This window comes from Hipposideros armiger, unplaced genomic scaffold (assembly GCF_001890085.2).
Source record: "Hipposideros armiger isolate ML-2016 unplaced genomic scaffold, ASM189008v1 scaffold_209, whole genome shotgun sequence".
NCBI lineage: Eukaryota > Metazoa > Chordata > Mammalia > Chiroptera > Hipposideridae > Hipposideros > Hipposideros armiger.
The window spans coordinates 833,055-850,434 of record NW_017731559.1 but is presented as its reverse complement, the minus strand read 5'-3'; the positions used below and the strand labels follow the sequence as shown (position 1 = coordinate 850,434).

General features: G+C 38.7%; 1 pseudogene; it reads right to left on the bottom strand.

Moving 5' to 3' along the window:
* Nucleotides 1-15,827, bottom strand: part of LOC109388842 (40S ribosomal protein SA pseudogene) — an 85,365-nt pseudogene extending 69,538 nt beyond the window's left edge.
* Between the last annotated feature and the right edge of the window lie 1,553 nt (nucleotides 15,828-17,380).

Below are 17,380 nucleotides of genomic sequence, written 5' to 3'. Positions count from 1 at the left end.
TTTAAAAGGAGTTTATTTACTAAAATTAGTTTCTGCTCTAAGATAAGAAAAAGGGGGATCTGAGTTGAATTGTGATCAAATTCATACCCCCCTTCTCAAAATCTACATGCCACAATTTGGGTTTTATTTATAGATATCTTAAAGTACATGAAGCATCACTAACAAACATAAGGCTCATTCCATTAGCTCCTTGACATCATTAGCACTGTTTCAAATTTTACATTCAATGCCTCATGAACAAAGTTAAAAGAATCTTCTAGTTTAAAAAATGAAATGGACATTAAATCTCCATTAGATATCAGTTCAGTTGAATTCTTTTATAATTCTGATATTTGGTAACAGAACAAATGACACCCTTACATATTATGTTATATAAATTGTCATTAAATTAGTAATGATATGAGGAACACAGTTTAAATAAAGTTAGATCTAAATCTACAAAACCACAAGCCACATAACTTTGTTTTAACTAGATTGTAGGTTTCCCAAAGATCAGAGATGGTTCTTTATTTTCCTTTCTCTTTCTCCACTGCACCACTCCAATTACAGGTACTTGACAAAGACTTATTAAGTTGACTTTTTTTTGTTAGTTTTCTGCACAATGGAGAATTCTATTATCCCTTCTGGATATAGACTTCTTGTTCAGTAGGAAAACTATGAAAAGAAAAATTATTTCTAAGGAAGTGACAAATGTATTTGATGTAGTAATTACTCTTTATCCAAATGAAAACTGATGTGCAGTTTGATATTATAATTGCTGTTGCCAATTATTACTTCAAAGCCTTAAAAAAAATCAGTACGGGTTAAACACAAACTTTACTCTAAAATAGAATTATGGTGTCTGTTTGCAGTATGTGAACTTTAGCTTCTCAAGGGTAAATATCCTACAGATGTCTGGTAATCTCCCATGTAACAGTATCTAAAACAAGTCCACACTGTTTTGATTTTGGAAGTCTTATCAATTTAAAATCTAATGAACAAAATGAATTGTAACATTCATACAGTATAAGAGATTAGTTACATTTTTCAAAACACTCTTTCCAGACTATCAATTCCATGATCTTATCCCACTATGCAGTATAATCCTATGCAATATTATAGCTTTCAATTATTTTTCATTAACTAAGATATTTATTGGCAAATTTAAAACCCAAATTACCTAAATTATGTAAGTAAATTTGTAAATAAATATATTTCATGATAGCCTAAACATGCATGAAGGATTACAAAGACCTTACCATTTTGTAAAACTTAAAAGAAGAGAAAATGAAATGCATCTATTTTCATCTCACCTTCAGGATTTAGTTTGCCTTGTTAGCATCCTTTATTCAAAAGGTGATGCTACTGACCTAGCTTCCGAAGAGCCTGGACCTCATCTTGGTATTTCCAGTAGAGGTAATAAGCTTATATTGTTCCATCTACCCTCCCTTCTCCCAGCTCCCTTGGAGTCAGTGCTTTGATCTGAAAGAAGTTTGGCCCAGGTTAAGGATGGATTCCACAGGCATGGAAGAGAGCTAACAGGTCCCTACAGAGGTCATTCATTGAAAAGTATTTATTGAGGGGCAACTACATGCTTGTTCTAGGTGTGGAGATAGAGTAATGAACAAAAAAGACAAAGCCCTTTCAGTCATGGAGCTTTCATTCAAGTTTGTTGAGTAAGCCCAAAACTTCACCCCCATTACATTCCTTACTAACCAAGATATAGCCTTGGTACAGTGTTTCCCAAAAATAAGGTACTAAATGGTCCCCAGGTAGTATGAAAGAATTAATATTCCCCTTAGCACCTATCCACACCATCTTCAGCAAGAGCAGGACATTTGCCACAAGTTATTTCTCTGGATAATATAAAAATTAAGATACAATTCCCGACATTCAGATCTTGCAATCTACTTGAGTCACAAGACATTTACCCAAGAGTATGACACAGAGGAAAGAACAAAGGCTTTGGAATCAGCCAGCCCCTATGTTTGAATTCTAATTATTCCACTTACTACCTTTGGGCTCTTGTGAAATTTACCAAAACCTTTCTGAGCCTTAGTTTTCTTAGCTATAAAATTGAGAATCATAAAGCCTACTTTATAAGGCTGTTGTGAAGATTAGAAATGATAGGTGTACTGTGCCCAAAGTAGTGTACATTAATTTTTATTAAGTTATTGGATTAAATTATTAATTCATGCTATAAATTATATTAAATAGCAGGAAAGAACTAGGCAGGGAACCATATATGAGTCATAAAGACCTTTATGGTTTTTTTATTACAGGCTACGTTTTGTACATATACACATTCTCTGACATATATACACATTCTCTCTGAAATTCCAGATATGCAACTATCCCATGTATTATTACACTGTTCCATCACAGTTTCTGCTCTGGAGGCAAAAGTTGAGATAAGGCATACCATTGACTCAGGAGTCTTTATGATGGCAAAAAACCTCAAGCATTTAGAATATCTGAAATACCATAACCCAGACACTACACTTCCAGCCTCTAAGAGAGCTTCAGTCAATTGTGCAGATGGTCCGCTTAATATTCCTTATACATATTTTGACCAGGAATACATCACACTCAGTATTCAATTGTTCCATTGATATGAACAAGGGAATGAAAGGTGATTTTTACATGGTCTAACTTTTCTAGAAAAAGAAGAACTTGGTAATATTAGTTGGGAGGCAAAAATTTAATACTATAATAATTGTTGTTCTCTGATGAAGTCTGAAAAATGTTATTCAGCAAGTCTGATGAGGAAAAAAGAACTAACATTTCCTTGGGGTCTATTTTGTTACTGGCATGTGCTTGGTGCATTGACCTTTACGTCAGAAGTGTGACTGTTCTGGAATCAAATTATGAATCAACTGTCTTAGAGCTAAAAATATATCAAGAGCCTCAGAGGAATAGTTATTTGTTCAATAGAGATTTTATTTCTCAAATAATAAATTAGGTTGATTTTTTAATATAAGCTAATGAGCCTATCAGAGAATGTAGTTGTTTGTTTTCCTATCAACCCATGGAATAATACAATCTGTGAAATTATGCAAAAGAGAATATAAAAGAAACATTCCTTACATTAGTCCTGAAATGCTGCTGCTCATGCTACCACTATTAGTAACGTTACTGTTACTAATAAAATTATTAGTCTACCTTGATCCTTCACTGTGCTCTAACTTGTAAAGATTCTCTAATCTTGTGCCATTCTCCAACTTGTGCCATTCTCTAATATGCCAAGATCTTAACCTCCCACTCCAACAATTCTCAAGTGATTATTGAATCATCAAAGTATGTAGAACAGCTACCTGGAGATAAACCCTTATTCATGTGGGGAGTTCGGTTGCAACAGGAAATTTCTCTATCAGCTATGGTGCCAGAGGTTTAATTAGTTTATGTTCTACAAGAGAATCAAGAGATCAGTGCACTTTTAAAATAGCTTTAAAACAATGCTGCAAATCTAAACCTTATAGGGAACATCTTCATATATTATTTGTTAGAATCTCACCTTAGAGCAATCTTAGATTTTTCAGGTTTACTTTTAACAAATGAAATTGAGGAAAAATATTATTGTGGAAATACCCTTACTGTCACCCACCTTGCATCTCCAATTTTCCAGACAATATTATGATTTTTCAAAGAATTGCCAACTAAATATATATTGTAGACTGTCAATTCTGTCCGATCTAATTAATCAGTAATACTTTCCATTTACTATGTAGCCAATGTTCTATTAGACATTTTGGAAAATACAGACTATAAAATGCCATAGTACTTCCTCTCGAGGGGCTTATACTCTAATATTCAGAAAAAAAATGATTTCTGAAATAATTAGAGAATATAAGTGTATATAATGAAATTCTAAAACTGATATATAAACTATGAATTCTATAGAAGTTTAGGATAGGAGAAAAATTAATGAAAACTCCAGTACTTAGTATATTTCCATAAAAGAAATAACCTAAATTAGACCTCAAAGTAGTGGTTCTTCATGAAAGTGGCCTGGGCCTACTCCTGGACCTACTCCTAGGGCTCAAAATCTGCATTTAGACAGTATTTCCAGTTGATTCTAATATAAAAGGCCCATAGTTTGGCAAATGCTGTGTTAAATAACAGGTATAATTTGCAAGAATCTCTAGAGCAGTGCTATCCAACAGAACTTCCTGCAATGGTGGAAATATTCTGTGCCTGAGCTGTCCAATACAGTAGCCACTAGCCACATATGGTCATTAAGTTCTTGAAATGCAATTAGTACACCTCAGGAACTAAATTTTTAACTTTATTTAGCTTTAATTAATTTTAATTTAAATAGCCACAGCCAGCTCTAGAGAATAGTAAGAGATTTCTAAGAGAAACATGAGCCAAGCCATAGACAGAAATGCACAGGAGCAGGATATACAGGCAGGAGAGACAACTGATTGGTTTATCTAGAACAGAGGTTTTGTATTAGACTATCTCGAGGTCAGATTAGGAAAAGCCTTAAAGGAAACTGAGGAAATTGGATTTCATGGCACACACTGCTGGTTGCATAATTGAGTTATTTCCTTCTCTTCAATATTAATAACCCCAGCGCTTTTGCATGCTTACCTCAGAGAGTAGATCTGGATTATTCTACACCACTCATGGTATTTCCATTTTCCTTGTCAGTGGCTGGCTTTTGCCAATGTGGTAAATTCTGGCCAATGGGATTTGGGACATCCATATACGTGGGTAAACTCTTTAAAAAATGCTTAGCCTAAATAAAAATAACCTTTATCTGACTCTAGTCAAAGTTGTATGAGGCTTGGGAGTGCTGCTGACATGTTGGGATAGTGAAGAGACAAGATGAAAGACAAACACCAACAAGCTGAGAAAGGCTGAGAATGACCAAAAGAATTTGGATCCTTGATGACATCATCAAGCACCTGAATTAACCCAGGAATTGTCTTTCCCCTTCCCCCCACAGACATTTTGAGATTATAATTAATTCATTACTGTTTAACATCTTTAGTTTTCTGTTCTGTTCCATGCAACTGACAGCATTAGACCAAGATACTAACGTTTAGAGTCAAAACCTCTGGGAAATGCTAAAGTAGGCAATTGGTAGCCATTGAAGGCATTTGATTAAGGTTGGAGACTGATCAAAACAATGTTCAAGGCTTAAAAATGACATGCATAAAAAGTAGGTCAGAAGAAAGGAAAGGTAGTGTTAAGCAGACCAGCTTTATCAAAAGGCATGAAAGTCAAAGGTACCGAAAGAGTTCAGAAAAGTTTGAGAAGTATTACTATTGTATAAAATCATTAATGCATATAGATAAATACTTGAAACAGAATTGGGGAAATAGCTCATTTTGTAAGGGTAGTAGGATTGTAAGTGGTGTTTCTTCTCTGATTTATTACGTTGTTCTCATATGTTATTATTTCTATTTAAAATCTAAACAAATTACAGAAACTATAGTTTCCCTAAATGTTGCATGTTCAATACTTTTTGAAAATGGAAAAATTACTGAAATATGATTTCTCTACATTAGCTGTAATTAAAGGTATTTAGAAGACACTGACAAACAACATGGTACACAAGAAAGCATGCAGGACTAGCTGGGTGACCTTGGGAACTCAAGTAAACCTTGTGGCACATTGTTTTCCTCTCAGAGTAGATTGATCTACAACTCTAAAATTCAACAGTCTCTGTTTTCAAATAGAAGGAAATGCTTTTAAGTAAAAAATGTCATGCAATTGATAACAAAAATTAATTTTCTAAGTTCTGTTCTCACCTTCTGTCATATGAGTGGAGTCCTAAAACAGGATAAAAGTGAATCTCCCTGAAATTCTCTGAGCAAACCAGAAACCCTGGGAAATAATTATGTTTTGTAGCTTTAATATAACTTTCAGAAAAAAAGCTCCTGCACAGATTTTCAGAGAATAAACTACTTCTGGAAATTTTAATGTGGTTTAAAGTTCTATATCAATATCAAGTAGGTGTCAAGTGACAGTTTATTATTTTTAACTTGCCTTTCCAAACAATAATTGCTAAGCATTTTTCATATTTATTGGCCATTTGGAATTGTGCTTTTATGAATGACCTAGTCATATCGTTTGCAAAATATTTTAAAATTATGTTTTATAAAATACTTTATATCACTTTGTTAAGCGTTCCTTATATACCAGAGATGATAAACTTTTATCTGCATATGTAAAGATTTTTTTCTCCAATCTATCATTTGTCTGTGGTATTTATGGTTCTTTTTTGCTTTACAAAAATGTTTTTAAATTACATAATCAGATATGTCTGTCTCTTAATATATAGTTCTGTTTTCTTGGTTAGTTAAAATAAATGCCCTTTAATAAAGTCATAGTTATTTAACTGTGGAATATGTATACTACAGAGTATTATGTAGTCATTAAAAAGAACATACGAGAGCTATACCAGTTGACTTAGAAGTATATCCCCTGTACTTTATTAAGTAAAAAAAGAAAAATATCATATATATGATGGTATATATAAGATGCTGAAAATATACAATATATATAAGATTACATGATGGTGGAAAAAGTTATCACAAAATAAATAGCAGATTGGCCACACTGTTAGAGTGAAAATGGAGGATAAAGAGGGAATTTAGGCTCTCTGAATTGTTTAAAAGACATGACTACAGTTTTTTAAAAACATATGATCCCATTATATAAAATTATTTGTGTTGGCAGATACATATAAATCTGCGTAGAGATGTGTAAAAGAATGGCTACCGGGCCGGCCGAGTGGCGCGATGGTTAAGAACTCGCTTGGGATGCCAGAGGGCCCCGGTTCGGATCCCACATATGAGGGCCAGTGACACTGCCCTCTACAGCTAAGATGCTGAACAACAGCTCAACCTGGAGCTGGGCTGCCATGAGTCGCCGGCGACGGCGTGGGCTGCAGTCCCTGTGGCAGTGGATTGCCATGGGCTACCGTGTGTGGCCAGCAGCCAGCGTGAGCGGCCAGCAGCCGCAGTGAGCGGCCGTCCAGAAGCCGGCGACTGATCTGCCTCACCCTGGAAGAGCGCAATGATGGTGCCAACTTGGGCCAGTGAAGCAACATCCTCCACAACTAGATTGAAGAACAAAACGACAGCAACTTGTCTGTTCCCCTTTCCCCAATTCCCCAGCACTGTTCCCATCCCCCCAATTCCCCAATAAAAATCTTTAAAAAAAAAAAAGAATGGCTACCAAAAAGTTAATGGTGTTTAACTTAAGGATGGTTAAGTTTTAAGAAGAGAAGAGAAAGAAAAGAAACAAGAGGTAAAAGAGAGAGAGAGAAAGAAAAAACAGAAAACATGATGAAAAAAAAATCAAATAAATTTAAAGTTGTCCTTTCCAAAAAACAGAACAGACCAGATGAGGAGGGAGACAGAACCCTCAAGTGAAAAGGCACCCTCTGATGTGGGTAAGAATAACAGTAATAGTCTTACAGTTCCCTGAATACTCCAATAGAGATATATACATAAACTTACTATAAGTGTTGTAGTAGCAATTTAATCCATTTAAAACGCAGAAAATAAATGAGACATTACACCAATTATGCTTCTCTTCACATTGTCACCTCCACAGGCAGTTGTGACAATTTTAGGCACACCTGCTCTAGAAAAACTAAATTTATAGAATGATAAATGTAAGGAGTGGTTCTAAGACTTTTGGGTCCATAAAAACCACCTGGGAAGATTGTTAAAATGCACATTCCAGGCTTCCACCCCAGAAACTCTTATTTAGCAGGTCAAGAGACCAATAATCCGCATTTAACAAGCACCCCAGGCAAATAAGGCAGGTGTTAACAGATCACACTGAAAAACAGTGAATTTAAGGATGTCTGATCTCTTTACAAACTGATTAACCAAAGAATTGGAGGAGTGTAGTATACTAGAAAGAAAAAAGGATTTTGAAGTCAAAAGATCTAGATTACCTTTCTGATCTAATCCCCTACTCTGCTATTTGACTCTCCCCTTCAGCTGTGGCACTGGCCTTCTAGTGACCCCCTCACAACAGCCAAGCATGCTCTTTCTTTAAACTTCCAATGGTTCAGTCCCTCAACAGCCCTCAGGTCTTCACTCAGGTGTTACTCTTCAGTGACACCTTGTAGATGTAGAGAATCTCAACTCCCATCTCACTTTCTAACTCCCCTTGCTGCTTCATTGTCCTCTCTAGCACTTCTCACTACCTAAAATACAACATAGTTTACTCATTTTCTTTTGCTTATTATTTGATTCCCCATAAAGACAGAGATATTTGTTAATTTCTTCACTGCAGCATCTGAAGCACCTAGGAGGGTACCTGGACCCTTCAGAGTTCAAGGAGATTTCACTTGGCCAAAATAAAACAAATGAAGATTGAACGATTCAGTGATAGGATGCAGATACAGCCAGTTAAGTGGAGAGCTCTGGCACTGCCAGAAATCTGATTCAGTCAGCTTGGAGTGAGGCCTAAGATTCTGAATTTCTAACAGAAATACAGGTAATATTGACGCAGCTTTGAGAGCTTTCAAGTGCCTCTGCTCATTTTCTTGTGAAAGTCAACCTATTCTACTGTACGAGAACAGCCGTAAGATAAAAATGGAAAACTTTGTTATACTCATATGAATTTGTCAGTAGAGAAAAATTGTTCCCCTAATCTCTATGTACCTAAGCTACCTACTCAAATAAATAAAATGATTCTACTATAATAAGGATATTTTCACTTAACAATTATATCATGGATATTTACTAAAACCTAATTTTTAATAAAAACATGATGTTTAGTCTTATTTTTTACTCTTATAAGTAATGTTTCAGGTGATGTTTTTATTATACATCTTTGTGAATTTGTTTAATTATTTCTTTCTAACACATTCCTAAAAGGGAAATTTCTGAATCAGAGTTTAGACCACATCGTCCAATACAACTTTCTTTAATGATGGAAATGTTCTTTATCTTCACAGTCCAATGTGGTAGCCACATGCAGCTACTGACCACTTAAATGTTACTAGCGTGGAGCGGCCGAGTGGCTCAGTTGGTTAAGAGTGCGAGTTCTGAGCAACAGGGTCTTCGGTTCGATTCCCACATGGGCCAGTGAGCTGTGCCCGAGCTGAGCTGCTGCTGAGCTGCCAACGGATGGCAGGATGGCTCAGCTGGTGAGAGCACGTGCTCCTAACAACAAGGTTGCTGGTTTGACTCCCACATGGGATGGTGGGCTACGTCCACCCGCAACTAAGATTGAACACAGCACCTTGAACTGAGCGGCAGCCTACGGGAGGCTGGATGGCGACTGGACTTGGAGCTGAGCTGGCTGTGCCCTCAACAACTAAGATTGAAGGACAACAACTTGGCTGTTCCCCTTCCTCAATTCCCCAATAAAATCTTTAAAAGAAAAAAATTCTCCAAAGCAACTTAATAAAACAAATATTTTTTTAAAATGTGACTAGTGCAACTGAGAATCTGAATCTTTGGTTTTATATAATGTTGATTATTTTAAATTTAAATAGCTACATGTGGCAAGGGCTACCATATTGAAGAGGACAGGTACAAACATTTAAATTATTGATAAGTGATGCCAAATTGCTCTCCAGAGAAGTTGTAATTATTTGCCTTCACTCTACAGCGTATAACAATAACCATTTCTTTATCCCATTGCCAACACTAGATATTATTGATCTATTGAATCTTTATAATCTGAAAGTTAGTTGAAAAATGTCAATGTGGTTTTCATATTCATTTTTTCATTTTTTAATATGCCTTTTTATTAATATTGTTGAACAGAATTATTTTATCTGTAATATTGATTCAAATGCAGATATTCATACCCATGTTAATTAAATGAGAGGTTGGAAATTAGTTGGCTTCCAGTTTTGTTTTGTTGGGTTCATATGTTTTGTTTTTTAATTTACTGATGGCATTTAAATTCATATAAAAATACAAATTTCCAGTTCCAATTGAAAAATAAAATGATCTGGCAACAGTGACCCACAGTACCACAAGGCAAAAATCAATGGAGCCTAGAAATTCTGCCACCTTCAGACTTTATTGTCCACTGGAACTCATCATCCTCTATTATTCTACAGGGGTCCTGCTTCACTCACTCAGATTACCTGCTTGGCCCCTACAAGCACCTGATTTACAATTCCTGCTCTGAAATAAATTTTGAGAGATTAAAAAGCAAACAGCGGGCCAGCTGAGTGGCTCAGTTGGTTAAGAGCTCGCTCAAGAGTTTGAACTCTGAGCAACAGCAGTTCGATGCCCGGCCCAAGCTGAGATGCCACTAAGCTGCCAATAGGTAGCAGGATGGCTCAGCTAAAATAAATAAATAAATAAATAAATAAAAGGCAAACAGCATCTAATAATAATAGTTAACTTTCATTTCATATTTAGCATTCCTAGTGATGTTATGATATTTCTGGATTATTTTATAACTAATATTAACTAGCAGAAGAATACTTTTCTAGTGGTTGTTGACATTTCCTACCCCCTAGAGCAGTGATTCAGTATCAGAAGGGTTGTTAAAATGCAGATCCATCGGCCCCAACCCCAGAGTTCCTGATTGAATAGGTTGGGTTGGGCCCTAAGAATTTTCATGTAACCCCAAACTGCAAGTGCAGCTCCACAATGAGATGAAATTTTCTCAAAGACATGGACACTCCTGGAAGTGTAGTGATAACGTGTAATGTTGACAACATAATATAAATTTGTACACCTTTTTTTTCCTAAAACATCTCCACATTTATTATTTCACTTTATCTTCAAAACAATCCTACACAGAAGGTTGGTAATTAGAGCAGTAATTGTTAATCCCATTTTACAGAAGAAAAGTAAGGTGCAGGAGTTAAGACTCTCCGCTAAACACAGAAGCAGCTAAAAGAGCCAGAACAAACAGGTTTCCTACCTCCTAACCTAGGTAACACAGGCAAACACAGCAATCCAGGACACAAGTGGCGCTTGCTTCTTCAGACTGGTACCATAAAAGTAGAACCATGCCCAGGAACAGAGATATGGTTCACAGCAACAAACATTTATCAAGTCCTGATTACGTGTTAATCTATGCTAATCATGCCTATGGTCTCTACTGCAGAAACTTTTGAAGACACTCATGGAGCACAGAAAAAAATTAAAATCTGAAACCACAACCTCGAAAACATAGTGAATTCTTTGTAACATAGACAGGACAAAAGCAAATATGCTCAAGGGGTGGGTAGTAGCGGTAAATACGGAGTTGGGTTAGAAGAGAGGAGTCACTGTGGGAGCTTCACATCTGGACTTGGAGGACTCGCTATCGCCAGTCAGTCAAGAATGGGAGGGAAGGAAGAGTACACAATAGGGAGCCCTCCTGGGGCTCAGCAACACAAAGCGCTGCTGTTATCCACGTTGGGTGTGTGTTTGCCAGAAATATCAGGGCTGCTGGAACTCCAGAACTTACAAGGGCATGCTTTTGTGTAGTCTAAATTACCTTGACTATATAAGAATGCCAAGTCAGAGGGCATAACTTCATTATCCATTTGTAGCCAAAAGATAACATGATTAGGAATCATGAAACTTTCTCTCTGATTTTTTCCCAAGTTTTGAGAAGCATTCCTAGTAAAAATACACCAAATTGTGACCGCAATACTAATTATAAATCAGCCCTTCAAGAGCAAAAAAGAGAGGGTTGCATTTTCACTTAAGTAGAATTGATACTATTCTTTATTAATTCTAACAGATACTTTTCTAAGACTAAAAATAACTAATAAAAATTACTGTAGACTGAGAATACAAGAAAACTACAATTACTTTGAAAGAACCAACTAGAAAACTTAGTCATGTAACTGACCTGTCCTATTTGCCGCTCTTACAGTTTAGTTCAAAATAACTGAGGTGATTAAGCTTCCACCACTCAATGTAGAAAACTGGAGCAATACTGCTGAAAAAAAATTCCTCTCACTTCACACAAGACCAAAGAAATACAAATCAAAACAAAGGGATACAATTTTACCCTTATCAAACTAGTGATAATAATATAAATGTTTTAAAATAACATAAGCACACACATATATTATTAATGAAGTATAAATTTATCTATTCCTTTTGGAAAGTAATTTGTAAATTACCAGAAGTTGAGAAATTTCATAATAAAAATAAGAGCTAACATTTATGTTTTCATGCATTACTGCTTTCACCTTAACAACTTTGTAGAGATCTATTACTTCACCCATTTTACAGATTAGAAAGCTCTGATAAAATGTTTCTTGCCCAATATTGCCAATAAGTGATGGAGCTAGATTTTGCACCCTTTAATTTTAGGACCTTTTGAACCTTTAATTTTAGAGCCTATCTATTTACAACTACACTGTACTGCCTCTCTAGGGAAACAATTCTAAGGAAGTTTAAAAAAAAACAAGAAGAAAATTATATTCATGAAGACGGTCATTATATATATATATATATATATTTTTTTTTTTTAAAAAATACTGGAAAATCTGAAAATAGAAGAAGGGCTAAGTAAATTATGGTATGATAAATTAATTACAAATAATAGGAAGTAAATTATAGAAAAATGTTTATGAAAAATCAGAGTAAAAAATGTCTGCAATAAGACATCTATAAACATACATGTTCATATGGCAAGACAGACAAGAAACCTGGAAAAAAATTTTAAAAACTATTCTATTTTTAAGGAATTTCACCACTAGTATTTGATTTTCTTTTGTTTTTGTCAATTTTCTCAATCAAGATTACTCTGAGCACCCTTACAAATCTATCCTAGCTCATATTCCTATCATCCCAATAACAATTCCTAAAACTTCACTATAATTTATTTATATTACAGTTTTATTCAAAATAATTACACAATACTCTTTAACAGTGATTCTGAAGCTTTAAAGTATGAGATCTTAACATCAATGATTTTTGCAATCACTATTTATAGTGTACTTTTGAAATCTCTTAAGTGACTTCACATATAGTGATGAAAATCAGCTAATTCTTTTTACTGTCATAACTTTGCCATGACTCCTCAGCTCCCTGTGCCCATCCAGGAATCATTAGCCCAGAGGTTGTGGTGTTTTAGAGATTAGAAAAGTTTCTGACTAAGAGCACGATCTCTAAGTGAATACTTATAAAGTAATTAAAATATCTTAACCATAAGGGATATTTACATTCTATATACTTTTGAAAATTACTAATTATGTCAAGTCCCTTTGAAGTAGGTAAATGAACTTTATTACTACTTTATCAAAAAGAAGAGTTTGGTAAGAATAATTTCCCTAAAAATGGCACCATAAGCTGTGAAGAAAATTCTCTCCTTTAGCCATACAAGGTGTTGCATAGAGGTCCATTCAGCCCGGGGTTTGGCCTCTGTCAATAACATGAACAGACATTTTTTGGGAAAGTAAAGTAGCTGTTCTCCAATGATATTGATCTCATAAGAGCAAGAATGTAGTTTAAACGTATCTAACTTCCGCTTTATGAATCTACCATTCAGGAATTTATTTTGTCATTCCACTGTCTCATACCCACAGGTCCAACTGGGTTACCCTAGCCAGTCTTAGGATACCTACAGAAACTATTTTAATCACAGAATTTTGGAGTTAGAAGGACCCTTCGAAGTCCCGTAGTTCAATTCCTTTAGTTGAGGGAGAAATGAGCATTTCTAAGAAAGTGACTTTATTTAGCTAGAGCATATCCAGGCCTGGAACTAAGAGATGTGAGCAAATGTCTTAAACTTGACCTTCATATTTCTCTCTTACCATTAAAATTTGTATAGTATGTCAACAGAAGTATACCTATGTTCTTTCAATGTCTTTAGATGTACACTGCACTGGACAGAGTAAACTATAGTCCTCATTCTCTACTTCCCAAAGAGTTTCAAGATGGAGGAAAAGTTCAACAAAGTTTATAAAAACCAAGTGTAGAGAAACTGGTGATGGGGGTGGGGATGGAATAATAGTTTAATAGTTCTGCTTTCTACTGAATACTTATTCTAAGATTTTTAGCATTCTAACTGATCTTCAACTGCAATAAGTGTCTGCCTTAGGCCAAATACAAGTTCTAACGTCATTATGAGTGGATATCAAATTAATAACCATCATTATTGATATAGTTCAGTCTTTACTTATATTTAGTTCCTTTCTTCATTTATTTCCATAATGTAATTCTATTTTAATAGGAGAGATATACAAGAAATTGACAAAAGCGTTTGCCTCTGGGGTGGAGGACTACAGCACTGGGAGTATGGGGTAGGGGAGAGAGGACATACTTTACACAACTTGAATTTTTTACCCTATGCATATTATTTCTCAATATACATTAATGAAAACTTTCCCTTTAAACATATGCCTGTATATGTATAATTCTACTGCTATTTTCAATAAAACAATTATTTTAAATGTTTTCTCTTTTAAATAAGTTTTCAGCATTGCAATTTGTAAAACCATATAGAAATATTCAGAAGGAAAAAGCACCAACACAGTCACAAATTCAAAGCAGAATTCCAGCATATAAAGTATAAGAAAATATAAAGAGGAATGAGAGGTTTTTAAGGGGACATTTAATTCAAAAGCTTTTTGTGGAAACCATTAAATACAAAAAAACTTTTTAGGTTTTAAAATGAGATTTAAGTGGGATTTCCCATCTCAAGGAAGAGGGGTCTAAAGGTGTGAAAAATAGAAATTAAAACTTGGTTTCTATCTTCTCGACAGAAGGCCGGGGTGGGGTGCACAAGGACCTTGTAGCAGTCACAGCTATAGAGAAAGGAGCATAATTGAGAGTTTCTTCAGGATCCGTCTGCCTCAGATGAACGCAGCAGCTGTTCCGGGGCAGATGAATGGTGTTCTGGACCTTACATGAGCTCAGTATCACCGAGAAACCCCACGAACTGAATCTATAGAGATAATTTCTTTCAGTGGAGCTCGGAAGGACTGAGGGCATCGATTTCCTGAACAAACCTCCTCATCATCACAGCCTCGGCCGGCCGGGGCACACACCTCACTCACCTCGCTGTCTACTTCTGTCAGAGTCAGCTGTCAACACAGCCCTTTGTGTCTCATTCAGGATAAGAGTGGTCCTCAGTCACACACCGAAAAATGGAAATGATTGGCGGAAGACACGCGCGCTCGCTCGCGACAAAGTGACATTTCGTGTGGAGGAAAGAAACCCAGGGACACTGAGCAAACCCCCAGCCACCGCAGGACGCTCTCAACTTTGCCCAGCTGAGCTCTCTCTATCCCCTCCGAGTCCCCTCCGCGCCTTCCTGCCGCTGCCCACCCGCCCCCGCCACCCCTTCCCAACCCCTCAGGCTCCGGGAGACGGTCCCCGGCGCGCCCCTCGCCGCCTCCGCCTCTGCACTCCCTGCCGCACGGCCAGCCTCCCTCATCCCACGCCCGGGCTTCCGCGCTCCCGCCACAAAGGCAGCGAGGAGAGCTCGGGGTGACAGGCCTTTGGCCTCCAGGCGCGGACGGCACGGGCAGGGACCCTCAGCGGGCGGACGCGAGGCGGCGGGGACAAGGGGCTCGAATCTCAGCTGGCACGGGCGCCTGCCCTCGCCACACAAACACTCTCGCGCTCACATCCTCGCTCCGCCTTCCCAGTCCTGCGGGAAAAGTCCTCCACCGCGCTTCGCGGCTCGGGCAGGGTCCACAGCCCGCCAAAGGGCAGCTCCTGGCAGGCAGAAGCGTGCGCTCTCGCTCGACTCGCGACCTCTCACCTCCCGCCTCTCCGCGCCCCGGAGTCCCCACAGCAGCTCACCTGGCTCTGGCGTGGCGCGAGGGCAGGGCAGAGGACCAGGGGGTGGCCCTCGCCTCCGCTGGGGCTCGTCTCCCACCCCCAGTCCGGGTCCCAGCGCTGCGCTCCTCTCGCTCGGGCCGCCCTCCTCCGAGGTGCTAGCGCCGCTGGTGGCTGGCGTCTCTCTGGCAGGCGCGCTGACCGCGCGCTCAGTTCCCTGGGGCGGAGCGAGGCGGCGGCCGCCACGGCCGGAGGCGGATTCCTCAGGTGCTGCCCCTCCCGCTTCCCCAGAAGCTCGGTGGCGGGGACCCCGGCACCCGCTCCCCTGCCCCGCCTCTTGGCCTCCTGCAGCCTCCGTGCCCACATGTGGTTTTAGGGCTCGCTTCCCCTCCTTGAGTGTCGTGAGCGCACATCGCCCTGCCTACCCCCTCCCAGGACGCCCCCATCCATACAGGGGCGCCTTCAGCCCACTGCTTTCACGCCTCTATTTCCAAATTCCCCGGCACAAATGATGGGTGTAGCCACTGCGAGGTGTGGAGGATAGTGGTGTGTGTGTGTGTGTGTGTGTGTGTGTGTGTGTGTGGTGGGAGGGGGGTCTTCTGGAAGGAGGCTTGCCCCCCAGTGCGGCTGACACGCGCAGCCAAGAAGAAAAATTATTTTGTCGCCGATTCCGTGCTCTTGCCGAGTGCTCTCGCCCCATTGCGCGACTGCTTTCTCTGTCCAGAGGCCGGCAGCTAAAAGGCCTAAGCGTGAACTCGGCCTGGGCAATGGTGGGTCAAAACCCCTTGGCCTCTTGCAGGAAAGGAGGCAGGGCGGGGGCAGGACGCGGACTAAACCAAACAACCCCGGGAGCTCCGGGCCAGAGCCGACATTTGCACCTCCGGGATGAGCACGCTCTCCCACCCGCGAACCTGGCTCGGCGCTCAGGGAGGCTGCTGGCTGGCCAGGCTAGTACCGAGCCTCCCGGGCCAAAAGGAATACTGTACCCAAAGGGCAGCCACTTCCAGGGGGACCCCGGACCTTAAAGGGTGCTGCAGGAGCAAACGTATCTCGAGTGACGCTGCGGCCCGATAGTGACAGATTTAGCTCCACTCTTCACAGCTGGTGGGTTTTGTTATTAGAGATATAACTCCATTTTTTTTAAACTCATTGTTGCCAGAGATAGGTGACTGGACTCCTTTACTGATTGCCCACACTCAAAGAAGCAGCTCCATCTTGGATGTGGTGGAAGAGTTTAGGAAAAGAAAAGTTGATCTCTTTTTAGTGCCATTGGGGCAAGTAGAGTCCAGTGTAGCTCAGCATGTTCTTGAAAGTGGGGAAGCGACCTGGGTGTCCAGTCCCTGGCGGGTTGGTTATCATTCTGCTGTTAAGTGACATAAGTGACAGTATCATTGTCACTTATAAAGACAGCTTCAATTAAAATAGATCTTATATGATCTTTAACTCAGTAAGTTTTGTTTGGTTGTCTTGACTGTTGTTTTTTTTTTAGGAACCAAAATGCTTTCCCCCGCATTGTCTTGTGATGGATACAGAGGGAATTGACTGGAAGTCTGGAATTTCCAGAAAAATAACTGAAGACACAATTCAGTTGTGACTAGCAAAAGTAAGAAATTTGTTTGTAGTTTGGATTGTCTTCCCTTCTTCCTCCACTGGGAAGACATGCTTAACTGCCATTAAAATATATATATATATATATATATATATATATATATATATATATATAT